This window comes from Strigops habroptila, chromosome 10 (assembly GCF_004027225.2).
Source record: "Strigops habroptila isolate Jane chromosome 10, bStrHab1.2.pri, whole genome shotgun sequence".
Classification (NCBI taxonomy): Eukaryota; Metazoa; Chordata; class Aves; order Psittaciformes; family Psittacidae; genus Strigops; species Strigops habroptila.
The window spans coordinates 35,543,262-35,564,274 of NC_046359.1; the positions used below are offsets into that span (position 1 = coordinate 35,543,262).

A 21,013-nucleotide genomic window follows, 5' to 3' on the forward strand; every position below is an offset into this window, starting at 1 on the left:
GCTAATGGGTTCTAGAAATGATAAAGATGGGTAACACTTGACATTGATCATTCAACCTCACTCTTCCCATTTCCCAGTCTCCCATCATTTGTAAGGGCCATCAGTAAGGGTATATTATAGCGCTGTGTGGAGTATCTCCTGGTTCTCAGGACAGTAATGTAAAGGAAGGAGTTCTGTTTTGTTTCTTCTCCCCAAAGAAGTTATCTCCACATGTGCTAGCATTTGTAATATTTGAAACTCGGAATGAGAGCATTTCTCTGCTGCTTTTTCACCCTGAAAACATAAAATTAGGCTTTCCATCAGCATACAGGAAACAATTATGCAAGTACTGCTCTGTTTTTTGGGGAGGACATGTTGGTGGTTTTTTCAGCAGCCCTGAAAGTCTTTGTGTATCTTGTGGCAGTTGAGTATCTAAGGAGGCAGAACATTCTGCTGTAACCATACAGAGCTTGTTCTATGATTTGTTATCCTGGGACTCAGAATTAATCAGGTGCCACCTCATAATTTACGAGGAGCATTTCTAGACACCATCGCATTTGAGGGACTCTTTATCCCAGGCAGATAAGCTAAATACAGATGAATTAGAGGAGAGTGAAAAACCCCAGTAAGAACGCTTGTAAGGATGTAAAGCTCTCACTTGTGTTGTGTTGATATTTTGAATTCAGTTCATGTTTTTTGAGAAGATTTTTTTCCATTCCCTAGACTACTAATGTAAGTGCAAGTGTTTAGATCCTTGCTCAGTTGATTTCTTACGTATAACTTTGTGTCTCGAGTGCCAAAGGAAGTTGAGGTATTCCAGTCATCCCTGTTTTTTACTGCCACAGATACTGAGGGCTGTGATGCAGAGGCTCAAATGACACAGCACCGTGGTTTGGGCCACCAGCTGGTGCTGTAATTGCAGATTAGTTGAGCTGTAGCTTCAGACCCTAATGAAGTTATGCATGCTTCTTGGGTGTTTCTCAGGCATGGGACCGGAGCCATGGTCTGGGAACATCTGAGCCAGATTCATTTGGCTGATTGATTCTTACTCCATACCTTCTGAAACAGCAGCCTGCTGATCTGAAAACGATAAACCCAGCACCTGCTGAGTGCTGCAGTGCAGTTAGTAACTGCTGGATCTTGACCTTAGTTTGCATAGAGCCAGTGTGGGTCTGTTCTGTGGCAGGCTTCACCCATAGCAGATACCTGTGAGCTGAGTGCCCTGGGGTGCTGAAGGCGCTGACTTGCGTCACTGATCATGGGGATCTGTACAGTGGGATCCTCTGTGCAACAGGGTTCTGTTCCACCCCACAGAGGTGCCTGCACACGTCCTGCTGTAGTTGCAAGGCTCAAGGGCTGCCCTACACACAGGGACACTCCTGAAACACCAAGTTGAGCAGCAAGAGTCAAATAAACTTATCTTGACATCTCTTTTTCAGCATCTTCCGTGAGATTTCACAATAGTTCGAAACTGCCTGTTCTAGTATTTCATTGCTCTCACTGTTAGGGGAATTTTCCCGTTACCCATTCTTGTTTATTAAGGATGTTGTTAGTACATTCCCAGGTTTTTTCCTCTGGGTTGAATCGTTTGCTCTTTTGTTTTGTTACCCCCATGACTTTCTGATGCACTTCTGCCTTCCCAAGTTGTTTGTCAGCTGCAGTCCAAAGCATACTACTTTGTGCTCGTGATTTTGGAAAGCTAATTAAAGTTACTTTTCCCTTTTACTTTAGATATTACATCTACCTCCATTTTACTGATTATTTACATGGTAATGTTTTAGCTGTCAAAACCATATATTTAGTCTGCAATGCTTCTTTTTCTTTCCTTTTTTTTTCTCTCCTCTTTATTTCTCCCTTCCCCACAGTAGGATGGGTAGTGGTGAAAGGTGATGCCTGTCTCTGTGTGATCTCCTGTCCTTCCTGGTAGCAAGGTGGTACTCTGCGTGTAGTCTTGCGTGTGCCTGGGTTACCTGGGCCAGATTATTACAAACACATTCCAAATAGCCACTAGCAGTATAACTTTTGTTTTCCGCATGCATTAGTTTAAGTGTTCAAGGCCAGGTTGGATGGGGTTTTGAGCAAACTGGTCTAGTGGAAGGTGTCCCTGCCTGTGGCTTTAAGTTTTACGGTCCCTTCCAACCTCAGCCATTCTATGGTTCTATGATTTTATTTAATGACAAGCTGCTTATAAATAGATTTGTCACAGAAAAGGTTGTAAAGTGCTAAATCTTATGTTCCACAAGTAACTGGCAGTCTAGGTTTTTATGAGCATGTTTGTCATACTTTGGGGTACATTTGCCTCTCAACAGGAAGTTCTTGGTGTTGGCATAATGACACTATTTGAATTGTTTTGGCTGAGCCACTGTTAACACCTCTAGACCCTTACAGCACGAATGCTGGTTACTTGGGGCAGCCACAGCTTCTCTGGGCACTTCTCACAGGGTGCTGAGAGCGCCTCAGCACCCTCACAGGGAAGAACTTCTGCCTAATGTCTAATCTAAATCTCCCCTCTGTCAGTTTAAAGCCATTCCCCCTTGTCCTGTCCCTAAAACCCTTGTAAAAAGTCCCTCTCTAGCTTTCTTGTCGGCCCCTTTAGGTATTGGAAACAATACAGTTGGGGTTTTTTAAACTTTTAGTAGATGTATTCGCTATTGGTTTATGCTGCTCTATAAAAAACCTCATTTGTGTTTTCATGAGTCTGCTCCATAAACTGAACATCTTTACCTGACATGACAGTAGTTCTGGGTAGTTCAGGATGCTGCTTCACCCTTGAGAAGACTTTTTATAGCTGTTTCTTTAGCTGTTGAGGTGAAGGAAACACTGGTGCTCGTGGTGGATCCCACTGTATTGCTGTGTTTTGTGAGGGATTGTGACTAGTATTTATTTGGCCCCTGCCCAGACTTTTCCAGTTGCTTTGAATGCTCACTTAACATGTGTTGACTTCTTTTCAGACCATTGTTAGGCAGGAAGAGGTAATGCATTTTTTCTTTAAAGCGACTAGCAAAGTGTTGAGCTTTTTTGTGTTGGTTTTGTTGGGGTTTTTTTTTGGGGTGGGAATTCTTGCTCCTGTGAACATCTGTGCACGCCTCCATTTAGCAACTACAAGTTGTTAAAGAACACTGCCTGGTGTTCGGTGGAAGGAGCTGTGTTGACATATCTAGTTTTAAATAAACTTTGTGTCCTGCTTTGAGTGCAGATGATGCTGTTAGTCTGACCGAGTACCATAAGGAAAACAGCTACTGACATTCAAACTACTGTTTTTAACAAGGCCTGGATTTGATTAGACTGCTTAGGTCATTTGCAGCCTTTGATTGCTGGAATAAAAGCTGAAGTAACTGGTTTCTAAACCAAACCAGAACTTTGAATTATTCAGTGGGATAGCTAGCCAGTTTGGCTTCTTTCATCCTATGGTCTCCAACAGCCTTCCTGTAGCTTTCTGCTTCATTCACTCCTTGCTGGCAATCAGCACCTTGCGTCCCCCCTGCTTGTTTTTTGCACCATAGGAGTCCATTTGCCTTAATTTTAGCTTTGTAAAAAGCTCTGAAGCACTCCTGAAGCAACTTGGGTGAGGATACAGAAGCAGAATTGCTGCATGGAGTAGCATGTGCTTCTAATAGTTCGTGCTTACATTCTCCTCACTGGCATGCTGGTAGATGGATTCAGAAGTAGTGTGCAGTCTGACAAAATGTGATTAGTCTGCACTTACTGGGACACGTAGTGTCTGGGAAACCCTGATGTTAGTCCTGAAAGGCTTTATCTCAACAGTCTTGCTTGATAGCCTTTGGGAGCTTTTTTTCCAAAACAAATGACTCACAGCCCTTGGGTACTTCATAGATGCGGTGAATGCTGTCCTTCGTACAGAGGAGGAGGGAGAACCAGCAGTTTACCTTTTTGCTTTTAAAGAGAATGATCACCTTTAAAAACAAAACAAACCCCACAACTAATTTGCTGGCGTAGGGGGGAAAAAAGGTCAAAATGGGAAAAAGGTTAAAGTGACTAATTTTCTGAAGTCTATAACAAGCTTGTTAGTGTTTTCTGGAACATCACCTTTTCATTTTGTACATGCAGAAGTGTAAACTGAGTTACGTTGACTTTATTTCATGTTGCGTGAAGCAAATTTGTATTGTTACATTTCATTACATGCTTTTAAGTGTGGATTTGGACAATTGAATATGCCCAAAGGGAGAATTGATTATGCTATATCAGGGGCCAGCTAACTGAACTGTGGTTGTAGCATATAGAATCATAGAATGGTTTGGGTTGGAAAGGACCTTAAGATCATCTAGTTCCAACCTGGCCTTGAACACTGCCAGGGATGGAGCATTCACCACTTCTTTGGGCAGCCTCCAGTGTCTTACCACCCTCACTGTAAAGAACTTCTTCCTTATATCTAATCTAAACTTCCCCTGTTTCAGTTTGAACCCATCACCCCTTGTCCTATCGCTACAGTCCCTACAGATGAAGAGTCCCTCCCCAGCATCCTTGTAGCCCCCTTCAGACACTGGAAGCTGCTCTGAGGTCTCCACGCAGCTTCTCTTCTCCAGGCTGAACAGCCCCAACTTCCTCAGCCTGTCTTCCTCAGCCGCATATGGCATAAAACTGATAATAAAACTTCTCTTTTCTCTGTGTCTCCCCACTAAATAGATATTTAAGGTTGGTGGTGCAGTCTGCCTGTTCTTGTTTGCTTACCTCAGGTTTGCAGTTGATCACATAATATATTCCAGAATATGAATGCTTAGCTAGACTGAAAATGCAATATCTTGTTAAGTCCTTTGTCTTGTGCATTGCTTTCTTAAAAGAAGTGCTTTTGTGGGGCAGGTAACAACAGAAGACAGCTAAGTCGTGTTAAGCGTGTAGCCAGTGTTATCAAACTGATGTGTGCACTACAACACAGTAGTATATGGCTATAGCTTGAGTGAGAAACACACAGCCCCCTGACCCAAAACAAAGCAAGCCAAGTGAAAACCCCAAAACTGCCTCAAAGCTCTTTGTTTGCAAGCAGGACCTGAAGGCCCTGGTTAGAGAGTAGAATTCCCAAAGTTTCTGTAAAGAACGAAGATTCAAGACACTCCCTGTGTGGTTTAAAGATTAAACTACAGAGTGTACCTGTTAAATGGGTGTGATGACACTGGAAAAACCCAGCCTAGTAGTAAATGTCGTAAATAGCAGAACTTTGTCCCATGGCATTAAGCTTTAAGGTATTTTAGCACTTAAATGACTATCATAGTAACCTGATAAATTAAAATGCTGATTAAAGTAATCCAAGATTGCCTGGAAGAGGTGCTTTCCAAAATGCAGTTGGAGCTGGTGAGGAGAGATAATACAACGGTTGGACTGTTGATCTAGAGTAATGAAAGCCATGTTAAATTTCTAGCTCCGTAACAGCCATCTTGTACAATGAGAGAGGCCCATGGGATGCCAGCTGGATTGTGCTGCTTTTATACTTCAAAATAGCATTTTCCCATAATTACTGCTGGATTAGCTGAACTAGCAAAAATCCCTGGTCAGATAAAGCTCTCTGGCACTTGCAGTTAGCACAAACCTAAACAATGGATATGCTGATAAGGAGTCTTAATTTTCTAGTGTGAGCAAAATCGTTCTTGAACTCACCTTCGCATTATAGTTACTCTGCGAAATAATTTATTAGCGCAAATAATCAAGGGGTACATAATTATACTTTTAAATATTCTTCTTCCAGTTAGAGCTTACAGATGATTTGGTTTCTTGCAGTTGGAAAGTAGTGATTAGTTTAGATCTCTACTTTTTTTGTTCCTCTGATGTATTTTAATACTTTTAATATTAAAACCTCAGAATAAAAGCCTTATTGGCTGGAGCTGCTGTTCTAGACTGAATTTATACTTCCAATTCAGTGAGAAGTATTTGCTTATGTAATGATTCACCAAGGAAACTTAGGTAAGAAAAGGGGGTTGGAACTAAATGATCTTAAGGTCCTTTCCAGCCAAACCGTTCTATGATTAGCAGAAAAATCCAAAGTTGTAGTAACTAATGTGCTGCTTCCAGGTTAAGTACTTGGGCTTTCAATGTGAGATAAGGTAAAGTGAGATACACTCCTTAAAAAGGAGGAGATAGAATAATTGACATCTGATTATAACTAATATTAGAAATAAGTGTCTAAATATCTCTTCCAGATTTGATAGCAATGTACTAAATGCACTCTTACTAGATCAGGGTTCTTTTAATCCTATTGCTGTTTTGAAAACTTATTTTCCTGTTTTTTTAGTAAAGGAAGCCAGCAACTACTTTTCTGCCTATTCTAAAAGGAAAAAATACTGTTGTCAGAACTCTAAGGGACTTCCCGAATAATGCTGATAATATCATCATGTATAAAAGACTTGTGCAGTGGATTTTGGGTTTTATGTCATGCATTATGTATACAATATAACAAAAATATAAAAAGCTGCAGGCTTTTTTCCTTTGAGTAATGTTTTCTGCAGATTTAGCTCACTTTGGAGTCAAATTCTGTACACAAATACAAACAGAAATTCACATGCAGAGGTCTGGATTGGTTGAATAATCATTTGTGCTTGTTCATGCAGATATACTTCTGTAAGGTATGAATGGTCATGTCTGGGAATTTTTTAAAATGAATTGGATTTCTTGGAAAATCCAATCTCCTTTTGCTGCTATCACCAGTAATGTAATGCAGCTTCTTCTAATTCTTGGGGGTAGAGGTAGGTGGTATTGCAATGGAACACAAGGCCTTCCGGTGACCATGGATGTGTCGCTATTACTGTAGATCATAGAATCATAGAATAGTTTGGGTTGGAAAGGACCTTCAAAGCTCATCTAGTCCAACCCCCCTGCAGTGAGCAGGGACATCTTCAACTAGATCAGGTTGCTCAGAACCACATTCAGCCTGGCCTGGAATGTCTCCAGGGATGGCACATCCACCTCCCCTCTGGGTAATGTGTTCAACAGATTAGCATATTTAAAATTAAAGTTATTATGAAAGAGAATTGACTTTCCAGTCTTAAAATTCAGGCTTTGTCTCAGAACATGAGCATTTGCAAAGCAGAGAGAACAACTGGGGAGAATTGCCTAGGAATTGAGACCAGGAAACCAAGGCAAGCACAGCTTCTCACTGTTTAACTTGGTAACATTTTCTGGTGTGAAGGCAGATCTCAATGGCAATATTGAAGAAGCTATCAAACAAAACATACTAAAATGGGGGAAAGAAGGTATTGTAATCTTAAACAATAATTACATTGCCAGGAGGTTTGAAATACTAGAAGGGCTGCTGTCTGGAAAAACTGTGTGTAATATCGTGATAAAGATGTTGATCAATAACTTTTATGAACTAACATTGTAATTTAGTCATTTCTTGTATGTGTGTGTTGTCTGCTCTGCAGTAAGACTGCTCTTTGTGTAATTTGTTTTATGTTTTCCACAGGGTAACCATTTTTGTAGAGGTTTGATAATAGACCTATTTCAGCAAGGCAAGATGTGCTGAAAAATAGTTCTTGTTATGAGATGCCAATTCAAATACCCATTTATGCTAGCTACTCTGCATGGATAAAACCCCTTCAAACAAGTGTTTTGAGCACACATCTGCATTGATACACTTCAGTTCAAGAGCTGTGTGCTTACTGCCACTTCACTCAGGCTGCTTAATTTTTATTGCAAGAGATGCATGAAATAGCTGACATTGTGAGGAAATCACAGCTCTGCTCCATGGTGCATCTAGATCATCCCTTTTTCTAGGACAGAACATCAAATGTAATGAATGAACAAACGTTAATTATTAATTAGATTGAATTAGTTACTGCCATCATCTCTTGGTGTTCAAAGTGGGTCACTGACACCCAAAATACTTTTGCATTGAATTCTAGCATTGATTTTCATATTTCTGCCTGTGCTGTTTGGCTACTAGTTTGGAGAGGAAGAGCAGAACTCTTCAAGCCTTTTGCTTACAGCCTCCTTGATGTAAAAGTAACCTGTCCCTTCTGTCAGAATTACAGTAGCACATATATTACAGGATGGAATCATCTGAATCCCTCCACCAGCTCATGAAAAAGGATTTTCTTATGGTGACATGGCTGCTTTAAAACTGTGGTGGAATTTTCAAATCAAATCACCTTTACTGCCTTTTCATCAAACCCATTAACTGGTGAAGCCAAACTACAGACTTTGGGAAGTGCAAGATTTTGTACTGTTTGCTGTTAAGTAGCACTGTATGAAAAGTGATCACAGGTCTGAATGATTGCACATTAATTTAAGCTGCATTTAATAGAGGAGTGTATGAAAGTGGGTTTATACCTAACGGACTAGATTTTAAAGACAAGCCTTAGTAGCTTGAGGAAAGTGTGTTAGTAAAAAATGCTGGGAAAAGTGAGGAATTGGGGTGCGTGAGGGGTGGAATCAGGACTTTCTTCAAGTTACAGGCTTCCAACCCAAACCATTCTATCATTTTTTCAAGATCTTGACTGATTTGAAGTCAAACTTGGAAGAAGGGCTTCTGAAATAGCTGTGTGAGTAAGCACTTCAAGGGGCTATTACTAATAAGTAGGAATTAGGAGAAGTGAAAAAATAGTCACTTGTTTAAAAAGTGATATTTAAGGATTAAATGGTGTTGGAAAGAAATAGGAGTTATTCCAAATAAGGCTGAGTTAGACATGCCAAGAGGTAATTTGGATCAAAGAAGAGAAGCAGAAAAGAAAAACGTGCTGTTCAGTGAGTAAATGCAGTAGTTTGGCATGAAAGTTGAACTTGTATTTTGATATAAGTGACAACTTTGACTGTGTTCAAAGGCAAATAAACCGTAATTGAAGTGGAAGCAAGATGCTTCCAGGTTGTGTAAACTTTATGATAACAACCTCTGTTTGAATTGTAGTGGAATTTGTATGTGGAAACCTGTGCTTGGGAAGGGGAGTAAAGCTCTACTGTACAGATGCGTGTAAGTGGAAATTTAGTATTCCTTTGTTTTACAGGTGATCACAAATGTCTATACTGAATATACTACATGAGAATGCCCATTAGATCTTCCTGTTCAAGGGAGCAGTTGTAACCGGAGTGGTTTTTACAGATCAGTGTTTGTTTACTACACCGTGTCTGGGCTCGGGTTGCTTAAGAATTCACTTGTTTAGAGTTGCTTGAAGAAGGCTCATAACTTTACCTTATCCTGGCGCCTTCAGAAATAAGGACAAGGTTGTCAAAAGGTGTGTTTAGATTTCAAGTATTTCATAGTACAGACTTAAGAGATTTCAGAAACCCGTGAATCAATCTTGTGTGCTTTGTTGGGAGGAGAGCATGCAAGAAATAAGGCTTACTGCACAAAAGGCTGCCTTAAACCTGCCTTAAACCAAAAAGGTTTTGTCTTAATGACCAACCATAGATAATTTTACCACGAAGTTCTTCAGTTTTTTGTTGTCCCAAAAAGAATTACTGAAAATTGTAGGATTGTTTAACATGAATTTTAGCCTATTTTTTCCTAATTAAGAGATTTCTGCAACTTCTTAATTTAGTATTATCAGTTATTCTTTTTTCTCTAACATTTCCTGGGTTTTTAAAGGTGTTTTTTGGTGATTAACTGATATCAAATCTAAAAATATGAAGTGTGTGTTTTGAAAATACATGTGTGTATGTGTGTGCGTGTGAGATAAGGAACTGGCATGAATTTTAGAACAGTTTACTAAGCTGCTGTGGTAAAGTGCCAGGTTAGGAAACTTACTTGTCTTCCGTCTTTCAAGTAGAGAAAATTGTTGCCTCTTGCATGCACTTCAAAATACATACATTGCTTTCTAAAGAACAAGCTGGAGTAGAATAAATGTGGCACAGATTAAGCCTGGAGCAGTACATCTATTTTAGGGAACAGAAAGTATTTCAAGATCGTCTTGAGAAAATGGAGGTGTTGCTTTGTCTTTTTGTGCTTTTTGTGAAGAACAGAAAGAAAATAGTACTGTACTAGGTACAGCATGCCTTTCAGAGCACTAGGATTAGTAACACCATGGACACTTCTGGTTTTGTAGTTGCCTATTAAAAAATGTTAGTCTTAGGTTACTGAAACAAAAAGTTTACTACCTCGGTGGTTTTTCTTCTAGTTTTAAAATGTATTTAGAAAATACTGATAGTCTTTAGGGAGAATGTTTGTCATAGTTGTAAGAACATCACTTTTCAGTATCTCAGCATTGTAAAAAGATACGCTGACACCTTTCTTCTGCAGTGTTTAGTAAATATTGACTGCTGTGTCAAAGAAACTGCTATTTATAAGGCTACTATAAGTTCAGTTTTGAGTTCTTCCATGGCTTTCTTGTGAACTTAATGATATATTCTGTGCCCTGTGAGCTGCTTCTATGTGAAAACAGACTAGTGAAACCTGACAATTTTTACAGTTCTTTTTCTGGCAGGCCATAAATTAGGTGTGTGCTTGAAGCACACAGAAAAAGAATGCTGTATTTTTAAGTGGGCCTTTTCTTGTCCATTGTTTCTAAATCAGGGAGAGGCACCTCTTTTTAGTGAATACCTTCTCCATGCAGAGGAGGTGCAGGTCTCCGTGCAACCTGTGCCTCTAAGGTGTGCTGCAGAGTGGCTTGCTTCGGAAAGCAGCGTATGTGCAGCTCGTCTTGCTGGTAGTGGATGGAGGTTGTGCGTGATGAGATGGACATGGGTGAGATTGGGAGGCAGCGGCACTGGTGTGGAGCAGGAGTTAGTGGCTTTGGTTATATGAGGAGAGGTGGTCTCGCCTGGAACGGTGAGAACGGCACCTCTCTGGGATTAGGGGATTTGAGGAGTCAAGTCATCTTAACCAGGGGCTGTGGAGAGAGTGAAGGCAGTTGCTGGGGCAAGAAAGTAGGGAAGGGAGGAATATGGGAGAGTAGAGGTGAAAGAGTGAGATGGCTGCAGCAGGTAGCACAGATGTGAAAAGGGAAAGCGTTGCATGAGGACAGGAGGAGTGTGAAATGCATGTTGTTAATGTGAGGGAAGAACATTCCAATAAAATGAGGTGCTAAGGCAGTAATTGTCATAAGTAAGGTACTTAAGATGTATCCCATTTTCCTGGTCATTAACAAGGACATTAAACAGTATCAGAGCTGGTATTGACCCTGGAGAAATTCACCAGTAATAGCTTACCAGTTGGACATCAGACTGCTTTACTGCAACCCTCTGAGCCTCTGGCTCCCCAAAGCTTGGCTCCTGCACTGCTTGAGGGTGGTCATGACATTTGCCTTTTTCCATCTGTCAGGAACTTGTCTTGATCACCTTGTAAAGATGTTAGAATGGCCTCATGTCACTAAGTAGCTACCTCCACCCTTGTTGGGTGCAACTTATTCAATTCAGTAGACTCTCAATATCCATTTTATCTAACTGGGGCCCCTAACTTAGTTTTCCTCTACTGCAGGTAGTATTCCGGTACTCGCACAGACCTGGGAAGTTTGAGAACAGAACTTGCCAGCAGAGACCAAGGCAAATACATGTAGCCTTTTCTGTGTCCCTTGCTGCTGGATAACCTGTCTCGTTTCTGCAGTAGACCCACGTTTTCCTTGATTAATTCATGCTAATGTCAACTCAGTGTCTTAAAAACAAGTGCTCAATTAACAAAATATGGTTTTTTTGACTTTCATATTTTTAGGTGAGATTTTTAGAAAGACACTTAAAAGAATCTTCCTTGTAATGAACTATGAATTGCATATTCGTATGTTAACACTGGGGCTATAATGGCTCAATCAAAGATCAGCCACATTCCCCTTACACAGCTCTCTACATCAGAGGCAGCCATTATATTAAATAGGTAATGTAAAAATGCTACTATCTTGCTATTCCAGGAGGAGTTGGGCATTCTTTATCTGAAAGTAAAATGAGTTACATGATCTGCAGTAATGGTAATGCAGTGACGGATTCTGTTGCAGTGTCTGTTCAAGAACTCAGATTGCCTGGGGAATCTGGACTCTGAAAGCTGTGATTTATACCGTGTGTCAAAAGCTTAAGAAATAATAAGGTCACTTTCTGTTAAAATATATATAGAAGGTAGGAAATGTATGGTAAGTGGTTTTTCACAGGAAATCAACTGTCAGTCTCATTGCTGAAGATGTTGTTTTTCATGCCCACTTAAAAAGGCTTTCCACAGTATGACTGGGCTCAGATTCATGGAATCGTAGCAAGAAAAGCAACAAACCACCAAAAATAGCCTATTTGTAGGAAAGAAGCAATGGATCTAGGTAGCTTTAGGCCCTGGTCTTTAAGACCTGTAAGTTAAAAGATTAGAACTTTTGCTGAATAGGAACAATCATGATAGATTGAAAGGTATTGATTTTATGGCTGTTAGCTTTGTTCAGTTACAGCATACCCCGGTGCTTACAATTCCCAGGTTGTGCTGAAGAGCTTGTTTTCTACTAGCTTTGTCAAAAGGTAGGCAAGCCAAGGAACTGAATTTTGATAAAAATCTGCCTTGAGATGGATGAAAGTCATGTTAGAAATCATCTGCTCCTGTTTTACTGCTAATAAAATAACTATCCAGGCAGCATTAGCCTTACTGTGGCAAAACCTTTGGCTTGCAATGCCACCGTATCGAATCTGCATTGAGGAAATGTCATCTATTTAGATTGCTGCACAGATGCTGCATAACCTTTTAGTATAAGTAAAATAGTAAATGGCCTGGAGAAATATGTTTGAAGAATCAGTGGAAAAATGGATTTCGTTATAACAATGCAGAATTTTCAGGGGAAATATCTGGATAAATTACCAAAAATGCTGTGTTTACGAAAACACCCTGTGTAAGAGGATAGAAGAAAACAGAATATGGATGAGTTCATGGAGGAAGTAAACTGAATTATCTTATTTCATGGTTCTATGAAGTCTAAATATAAGACTTTATTTTACCAGTATAAAAGTAATGGCTAGAAAGATTCTGCCCCACTAGTGCAAATGTAGTATAATGAAACAGCCTCTGTGTAGTTCTGATTTTTTCCCAAAACATCTTTTTGAAACATTCATTGAAAAAAAGTATTTGTGATTCTTTGTGAAACGAAAAATCTAGAAAATTCTAGGATAAACTGGGAAAATAATGCTTTTCATAGAATCATAAGAGTGGTTTGGGTTGGAAAGCACCTTAAGATCATCTAGTTCCAACCCCCTGCCATGGGCAGGGACACCTCACACTAAACCATGTCACCCAAGGCTCTGTCCAACCTGGCCTCGAACACTGCCAGGGATGGAGCATTCACCGCTTCTTTGGGCAACACATTCCAGTGCCTCAGCACCCTCACAGTAAAGAACTTCTTCCTCATATCTAACCTGAACTTCCCCTGTTTCAGTTTGAACCCATCACTCCTTGTTCTATCACTACACTCCCTTTTGTTGCTTGCTGGTTGTTTCATTGAAAGTCTTATCTCAAAGCTAAATAAGGAAGGCTTTTAACAAAGTATTTCCGTGAATTTATCACTAGATTTGCATACAAGGCAAGGACCAAATCTTGTGTATAAAATTCCAGTATATCCAAGCTCTTAACTATATCCATCTCACAACTTGAAATCTTAAGTAAACCTGGTGGTTTTTTGACAGTAAAGTTTGGACAAAGTAAATTCTTCACTGGGATTTAAAACCTCACATTTTGTTTTAAGCATCCAAAGGTTTGCCTGTTCCTAGGCTGAGCATGCTTTTTGGACACGTGTAACATTCTAGTGCTGCTTTTTTCTAATCCAAATTAGTTAAAAGGAAAACCTTGATCCTGAAGTGCAAGCTGTGAAAAACTGTTCCTCTTAAACACAGAAACAGACAAATACCTGGATAGTACAGTAACACAAACAAGTAAAGGGAAGAAAGGTTAGCAGGTAAACTATGGCAAATTAAATGATGGCAATGAAGTCCTAAATTGGGGGTTTTTTAGATAAGTTTTGAGCATTTCTGGTTTTATAGAAGGCAACACGTGCTGTGGATGATAAAAGTTAGGAATCTTATTCTTCCCTTTCAAAAAGCGAGACAGCAAACGGTTGTTCCTGTTGTCTGCTGAAGTAATTGCTTTAAAACCACCCCTTCGTGTATTAAACGACTTTAGTTTCTGTTCCTGTTTGAAAACTGATGCCTGGTTTTGGGTAACATTCAGTCTCTTTAGTTTAAGATTTAAGAAGTGGTGGCTTGTGCTGGTTAAATAGTTCCTTGCCTGAAATGTCTATACGCTGTAGGTATCTTAATGTCATCTTCAGTTTGAGATGAAAATTGGAAGGTTGACTTCAGAGAGTATTTATGAATCTAAGTTTAGGATGGAGTTTGTAACTAAATATAATTAGTCACATATGGATAATAATAGATAATAACATAATCACATATTATATTATTACATACTATATATATGGTTAGCCATCACTAATATAACTAGTTTCATGCTATTAAAAATCCATGGGTTTCAGTCTGTTACTATTAATTCCTGTCACTCCTTTGTTTTTATTAAGGTTCATCACTATAGTGTGGCTGTTTCTTGGTTTGACTGTCATCGTGTTCTGTCTTGGATATCCCTGATTCCCTTTGAGGGGATGAGTGAATTTTATGTGCATCAGCATATGACAAACCTGGAGACACTGTTGAATTGCCAACTCAAAATTACATGGGCTATTGTATGAAATACTCGTGTTAAATATGGACCGTGAAACAATGTTAAAAGAAAATCCTGGTGCTATAAGTTGGTAATTCTGTGTGAAAAGCAGACTTTCATTTGGAATCAAGATGTTGTCCTAAATGATATATCCTTTTCTGGCTGAGTGTCCTGCAGTTATTTCCTTCACTTGTTTGATATTCACCTGCTGCTATGGAACAAGCTACAGCTGCAGAATTGTGAGGGGAACAGATTTATAGCAACAAGAGAAAGTTATTCTGTGAATTTCACTTGCTCCAAGAACAGATTGCTCTTAAATTAATGTTAAATGCTTTTAGACGTAAGACAAAAGGCAATTTTCTTTCAATGGAAGGGACTCACTGTGCGTAGTTTTCAATAAACTGTGTAAGACTAAAACTCTGGAATGGAGTGCTGCAGAATTCTGTGCCGAAAGCAAAGCACCTTTCCTTTGCCAGCTATTAATCCCAGTGTTTAGATTCAGTTTTCCTTGCTCCTCAACAGTAGTAGTTTTATTTCTAGTTGGAACTTTCCCGTGCAGGATTTCCCTCTGGTCTCAGATGTTGCAGCTGATCTATATTCGGAGTAATTCATGAGAAGAAAAAGTGGGAGAGATGAATGAATCTCTCGGTTATCAGAGACAAAAAAGTGGGAGAGATGAATGAATCTGTTATCAATCAAAAGTTTTCTAGGCACAGGCAAGTACTAACTCATTAGCAAGAGAGCTCTTAGTGAAGTGATGTGGGACTGCTCCCTCCGCATTCTCCTCCTGGTTGAACATCAGCTCTTGTTTAGTTTCACCTGCTAGAAGAAACCAACAACTGCTCTTATCTTCAGGGGGTAGTAGCATCCAAAGAAGAATCTGCGTGAAAGCCAGTCAGATAAATGAGCTCGTTCCATTTTAGTCTTATTCTAAAACCTGAATAGCAAACATATTCTGTACTAGCTGAAGGGTTGGAGTGGGCAAGCCACATCATTTGAAGTTGGATGTAAGTAGCATAGCACGGCATAGCTCCTTCTGTTGTACCGAGCACGTAATGTTCCCCTGCAGCAGCATTTCAGCTGGGTTTTAGTAATGCAGAAAAAGTTGAGATTCTTACTCTTAACTGAGGATGAGTTAGAGAGAAAATGGATTTATTGTAATATCACTGTTAACCCTTGCTGAGCCCGAATGGATTATAAATGGATTATATTTTTTCATGCTGTCCTGTTGATGGCATGGATGCCGGTGTACTTGGCAGGAGGAGATGGTAATTGTTATCCTCAGCTTCCTCTGAGATCTGCTTTTGGCTAAAGTTCAAAAAATGAGTAAAATTTAAAGCAGTGGATTAGGAGTTAAAAACTGAAGTGACTCAAAGCTTATTCTTCCCCCCATCCTCAAATCTAAACCCCTACTCCCAAAAGTAAATCTTAATCTATGCAGTTGAGTTCAGTCTGATTCTCAGCAGACCATAATGTGGGGAGATATTTGAGGGTATCGGGAGCATTTTAATGTTAGCTTTCAGGTGCTAGCCAGTAGCTTAACTATCGAGTTAAGCCAAATGAGCAGCTTAGAATACATGACAACTTTGTCTGCAAGGTGTCTGGTTTAGTTCCTGCGTACTGCACCACTACTTTCTATTATGCTATGGGGGTTTTTTGTTGTTTGCTTTTTTAACAGTGAAATAGAGAATGTGCATTTTCACTGTGAGGTACCAGTCAGGGTTCAGGATCAAGCAGGGAAAATCATCTCACAAAACACCACCACCAAGATACAAAACTTGGTATCTGGACCAGCATTCAGCTGCTTATTAAAAATGTGTATTTTATGATGTTAGCATTGGAAGCATTTAGAGTTTCTTTCCAGCTTTGTGCCACATGGTTTGAAAAGCCTCAACAGGCGTTTGATGAATCAGCGTCTCCTTCCATTCTTTCTGCCCCACAAAGACTGCATATTGAAGAACATCTTGTTATGTTTCTGTAAATTGAGAACATAGCAAAAAACCCCTGAATCACCAGAAGAAGTGGTAATGGGATAGGATTTTCCAAAACCTCATTGTTACATCACTGACAAAAATACTAAAGGTTGAGAATCTGAGCAGTCACAGCTTTTCCTTGCTCTTGTTAGTATATTTAAATGATCTTTTCGGTGACTGCAGTTGTGCTGTTTTCCATATGAGTTTGATTATTTAAGTCTGTTTATTCATTTTAGCTCTTGAGAGAGGAAATCCAAGCATCTACTTTTTGGGGAGAGAGGTAAAAAAACCATACAGGCTTAGGTCAGCAGACTGTGCATTGGTGTCACTGTGCATTGAGCTTAAGAACTTGGGATGGGAAAGAATGAACACATTCCATCTGGGCGAAAGAATGGTGTCTGTTAGGGTTCAGTTTGCTATGGTTTTTGAGCTTTCCATATGATCTCATCACTGGAGGAGGAAAGTATATTCTCCCATAAGAATAATCTTATGATTCATTACTACTGTGTTTTTTCTGTGTGAGCCTTTTGAGTGCCAGACCTCCCCCCACTCCTCTACCCCAAATAAAAACCAACCACCCTGTCTTTGGCTTTATATGGTGTTGCTGTAGGTGGACTTAACCAGAATAATGGTTGGCTTTAACAATCAGAACCTTACATCTTTGTCTAGAGAAGAGTTCCTAACAGATATTTATCCAACTATTTGTTAAGCTTTACACTTTGGGAAGAGACCTTGTATGCTTTGTTTCCTAAGGTTTGGTAAGCACTGTTTTGCATAAACGTTCCCTTTTATCAATTTTTTATTTCATAGAATATATATATCATATGATTTCATAGACTTAGTTCAGTAAGTTTACTTGGGAACAGACAATCTCTTAATTTGTCTTAGTTAATGTTTAGATTGTGACTCCAGTTCCCCAGCCCACTGCCCCAGTAAGTTAGCAATCAGTTCTTTGAGCAGCTGTGCATTTTGGCAGTAGCATTTGAAGCTGAAGATGGATCCCTTCACTCCTTCTCCTGCATCCCCTAATGAGTTCTCATGTTGGGAAGGTAGAGGCTAATCCAAGTGTAATATTTCTGGAGCCATTATACCAGTACAGCACACCAGAAAAAGGAAGATCCGTAGCTAGGCAAGTAAACCCTGTAGGATGCTTTTGAAGGCCTAATGACACGGCAAATAAATTAAGTTCCTTTTTTCTTTTCTTTTGCAACATGATTGTAGACAATTTGTTTATTTCCCAGCAGTGTTAAAGTAATCTGTCCCTAAAAAAGGTCTTTGTGACCAGACCAAAGTGATTCTGGTGCAACGAATGAAGCAAGTCATCCTGGCATCTCGCGGTCAGTTCCTGCAGTCTGAGGGATGTGTGTTACAGAAAACCCTGTGGACTGCGAAGAGCTCATGTATAAACACTGAGATCAGTGAAGACCTGTTTCCTGTTAAAAGTACAGCAGGGAAGTGTAATAAGTTAGAAAGGAAGAAATATAATAAATGATACTGTTCTGATTCACTCTGCTCTTGTTCCTTTGAACTGAAGCTTAAATTTATATTTGTAGAAGAACACAAAAGGCACTGGCTCAGGTTCTAGTAACAGTCTGTATGTTAAACTTAGCATTTTCCTAGGAAAAGATGGATCATGGGAAGAAAACTAAACTTCGTTTTTTGTTAGACCTGTCAAAGATAGTCACGAGCTAACAGCACAGACTTTTGATCTGCTGTAGCCCTTTGAAGTTCAGGTATGCATCTTATTGTTTAAAAAGTGATTTTTTTGAGACTTAAATACTAAACTTTATGGTGTCTATTTGCTGTAATATCCTATATTCAAATATTAAACTATCAAATGGTCATTGAAAAACAGACCTAAAGAGTTGTCTTTGCTAAAGCTCATGCCTCCATGCTTGTGTTGAGAACAAAATGTAATCATTTTAGAGTGCAGAACTTTTTCGTAGGAGAAAGAAATTGGAATTAATCTCCCCTCCCTGTAATTATGTGCAATTATTGAACCCCGGGAAAAGGCTATAGCACACTGTGATGGTTTAATTTGTTTCTGACAGGGATAGCTTCATTTTTCCATCTTACCACCGCACTCTGATAAACAAAATGATGGGTGGTGGGAACTATTGGCAGGAGGGGAGTATGTCACCTTCAGCTTGGTACCTGGGTATGAAAATTATAGACCTGGAACATTAAAATTTTAGTTATAGGATTTGTGTGAAATGAAGGCAAAAGGCTTATCGTATAGTGATTGAATAGGTCACCTGGAAATTGTTTGTCATTTTTTAAAGTATGTGAATCATCTTATATTTTTATATGAGCAAGAATAATCCCCTACTATTAAGAAAATTCTTTTATTTTAAATGGAGCATGAAATATTTGAGATCTCGACTTGTGTAATATTTCCAGTTACAAGGCATAGCCCGAGAAGTGGAACTAAAAATAGTTTAACAGTTGTTAAAGAAAAGCTAGAAACTCTACTCAAGGTCAACTTATTTGTGCATATGAATTGTGCCACTTGAATACTAAATAGTTCTAAAACGAGTAGGTGTTTTTTCTTGTTATGTTAATAGAATGTAAAAACTTCTATAGAAGAGGCCGATGGAAGGACCTCGGCAGGGCAAAGAGTGAGAACGCTCTGAAAAAGAGCATCTGAACTTTGATGGTCTGTCCTACTAATTAAGTCTTCTGATCACCATACCTTTACTCAGTCATGCTCTGGTTCTACCTTCACTGTAATTGGAACATATTATAGCCTCAATTTTTAATGGAATCTAAATGATTTTTTTTCTTAATCTGTCTGACACATGATTGAGATAAAGTTATTTTTTGGCAAGAACTCTGCAAACCACATGGCGCTGCTTCCAAATCAGTATCTAGGTCCTGTCACCTATGGTTTATCAGGTCTGTGATTGACCCAACTTCAGATGTAGCACAAACTTTGGTTTGGGTTCAGAAATTTTCCAAGTTTTCTGTAATACTATTACGCATTTTAGGAAAACCACTGCTGTTTGTCATGTAGTTTGTGCACAGATTGATTCTAGGTTTGAACTTTTAGGATTGAGTGTGCCAAAATACTCCCAAACGGAAGAAATCCGGTCGATTCTTGCATTGTCCTCTTCTCAGATGAGAGAACGTTATGTACCTGTGGCATGTTTTTAGTGGGACTGTGAAACACCTGAAACTTGTCAATAACTTTATTTTCTTTGCATCTGATCTTTCTTCCTGGGTTAGATGTGATCCTTTTGGTCTAAAATGTAAACTATGCTTAGAAAAGAAGCACTGTATATGTGTGTATTATATAATTTTACTATCCCTACATTGAACTAATTTCTGGATAGAAAAAGGTGGTCTAATTAGAGGATATCATCCCATTCGGATCTAGTTGTTGAATAGGTGATGAGACGAGAACATATATGTTTTCTAAAGTTAGAAATATTGATTCTCTTGTGTACATAGGAGACATAATCTCAGTATTTTCTCTTCTCCCCCAGTCTTGAAAAGCATCCCAGTGCCGAGTGCTTTTCCAAGTGTTGGAGTGCTGTGGAAAGTGTGATAGAAATTGAGGCTATGTTTTCTCCAAAATGTCAGTATTGAAAGTGAACAAAACAGCTGGATACGCTGCTGAGGTTTTGTGTGTCAGATGGAAATCAGATATTGCAAAATTCAGCATAGTCTGGTTAAAAAAACACCAACAAACATGACACTCCCCCAAAAAACAACCAACCAACCAATAAAAACCCACCAAAAAACCCCAAGAAAGAGTTGGGGAGAGTTGTGTTCTCCCCCATTTATAAAGTATGAAGAAATATTTCACTACTTTCCTTTCGTGATGTATGAAGAATGCATGTCTCTTCAGCCTTCTCAGTTTTCCAAACGGCAGGCCACATTCCTAGCAAGCCAGGCATCATGTGCTTTCTATAATGTTGGATGTACTGGAGTGGTATGTTCAGAGAATTCGACTTACTGATAAGAAATCATTCCTTTCTATTTTTATTTCCTGTCTGCATCTGGACATTTCCCGTAAAGACAACTCGTGTAGTATCACCCTCTCCTAATAAATAGTGTGTTTATGGTACATTGTGCTTGCTTGTGTTTCTAGTTTGGTGACATTCATGATATGCTCCCTTTTAACTTCAGGCTGTACTGTAGCTTCCAGATGACTGCCATAATCAGAATTAGCTACTGATAGTAGTTTCCTAATGGAATTGTACTTTTCAGTAATCAAGAGAACCTTTTCTCAGGGAGAAAATGTTATAATTATCACAAAGTCAAACATTTTTACAATTGTAAGATACGTCAAACCAAAAAGGCATTTAATTTATGAGCAAGTGAATTTTTTGTGCTGAACTTTATCCTGTGTGTGTGTTTTCCTCTATATATGTTAAGAGAAGCAAGCGGCCTTCCAGTCCTCATTTCTTGTAGAAGTATTATGGAGCCAGTGCAACTCCAGATACTTTGTTATTCAGTCTTTGCAGAAAACTTTGTGCGTGGTTATGGCATTCCGTCAAAATTTATGGTTGGTGTT

General features: G+C 39.2%; 1 protein-coding gene across 5 annotated transcripts in view; it reads left to right on the forward strand.

The window, feature by feature from the left end:
- ENAH (ENAH actin regulator) overlaps positions 1–21,013 on the forward strand; it is a 92,351-nt gene that overhangs the window by 25,789 nt on the left and 45,549 nt on the right. The gene's annotated exons all lie outside the window — the stretch shown is intronic.